Consider the following 2,126-nt stretch of genomic DNA (forward strand, 5'->3'; position numbering starts at 1 on the left):
GAGAGCAGAAAACATAACTCATTTTTAGGTAGAAGGAGGAATATTACAGTAAGAAATAAAACATAGATGTTGTTGGGTAATCCATCTAACTGAAAGAATATAAAGATCATGCTGTAGCAATGACTATTGGCTATACTTCTTATGTGAATATCAAATGTTCAACTATCAGCAAGCTAAGTTTAATTTAATCTCCAAAAGTTTATGTTTCCTTCTTTGTGAAATCAAGACTAAATATCTGTTCATTGGCAAACTTGATGAAAAAAATCCAGACAAGTCGGGATTCAGAGCAACAGCTTCTAAACACTCACACTTACACATATTTCAAACTTTTCAATAATTAAGCATCTGTGCTTGTGAAATACTAGGAACATTCAAAGTAGATATTAATAAAAATACATCACTAATTTGACATGAATTTTAGTAAACCCCTTTACACCATTTTTTCCTACAATAATTGGAATTATTTTTCTTCTATTGTAGTCAAGTATGTATCAATCTAGTTTCCTATTCTTTTTTTTTTTTAATAATGGTAACATTCATTTATTTAATTTTTATGCTAAACTTATTCCCATGCCATAAGTTCTTGTTTTTTCAGTTTCTTCTGGGATACCTTTTTCTTCTGTGCAACTTCCTCTTCTGGTGTAGGAACACTCTGCTCCTTTTCAGTAAGGATCCATGTGGCAGAGGAGCTCTTATATGGGTTAATCCTCCTATGGGCTCTGTAAATTCCGCAGCGCATCTTGGGTGCTTTGTTCACCTGGATGCGTTCAACAACCAGGGAGTCAACATCTAAACCCTTCAGTTAAGCATTACTCTCTGCATTCTTAAGCATATGCAGCAGAAATTCGACACTCTTTTTGGGCCACTGACACTGTGTCCAGCCCCACTGTTTGGCCTGGGCACACCTGCCAACTCCACCATTGTAAGGCCGGAAGGGCACACTGTTTCTTTAAAATGACATCTTTCAGGTATTTGGTAACCTTTCGGATATGCATACCTTTGATGGCCTTGCTCTGAAAGTGAACATGAAGATTCGAACTTCTTGACTTGCATGATTTTGTGGGGTTTTCTGGGTCTAGAGATAAGCGAACCATTTTCACAGGTCATCTCAGGCCGTTTACAGGAAGAGTTTTATTTATTCATTCATTCATTTAGACAGGTCTGTGGCTTGGACTCAGGGCCTGAGCACTGTCCCTGGCTTCTTTTTTGCTGAAGGCTAGCACTTTGCTAGCCTTCTTCTGGCCTTTTCTATATATGTGGTGCTGAGGAATCCAACCCAGGACTTCATGTATAGAAGGGAAGCACTCTTGCCACTAGGCCATATTCCCAGACCCTAGTTTCCTATTCTTGTAGAAATGCCTGACAGATTTTGATCATGAGAAAAAGTTACACTAAGCATACACTATTTACTTTTTTTTAAGCTCACTTATTTTACAAACATTTGGATGTCTACTTTGAATCAATTATGACAGAAATCCTAACCTTAACAAGTGACATTGTATACCTTGCTGTGTATTTGGACACAGTTTCAAGCTCATATGACTGAAAAGTACAAAGTAGTACAAAGAACACTAGTATACTTTTTTGTTAAGCAGGTCTGTGAATTGGTAACATTTTACCTCATTTGTTTTATCTATGCATTTTCTCTACCCCTGCATTTTTTCATGCTTCATGGTGCACTTTTTATAAATAAGGATATTCTTTCACAAACACTGAACATGCAAAAATCTGTAGAGAATTTAATATTGATTTCATCTTTATGCTCTCTAATGCATAGATTCCAATTTTGTAAAAGAAATTTTTCATGGTATTTTCCCTACCAGTCCAAGAACCAGTCCAAAATCACTTACAGCATTTACTTGTCATGTTTCTTATCTGGGACACTTACTTCCTCATCCTTTTGCTTTCATGTCAAAAAGAGACTTTAAAATCCAAGCCCTCCTGTTTCTTTCCAATAATGCACTTTAGTGCATCTGTTTTAACTTTCTCCCTAAATATAGATTCATGTCATGTAGCATCTAAAGTCTAAATTGTAACATGGGTAATACTGTATTCAACTTATCGTGTCATGTGAAGCTCTAGATCTAGGTCTGTCCCTCAATATTGATGTCAATATGAACCAAGAG

General features: G+C 36.2%; 1 pseudogene; it reads right to left on the reverse strand.

Annotated features, from left to right (window-relative positions):
- Nucleotides 1-557: 557 nt before the first annotated feature.
- LOC125351243 lies at nt 558-1,094 on the reverse strand (annotated as a pseudogene).
- Between the last annotated feature and the right edge of the window lie 1,032 nt (nt 1,095-2,126).

Source organism: Perognathus longimembris, chromosome 5 (genome assembly GCF_023159225.1).
Source record: "Perognathus longimembris pacificus isolate PPM17 chromosome 5, ASM2315922v1, whole genome shotgun sequence".
NCBI lineage: Eukaryota > Metazoa > Chordata > Mammalia > Rodentia > Heteromyidae > Perognathus > Perognathus longimembris.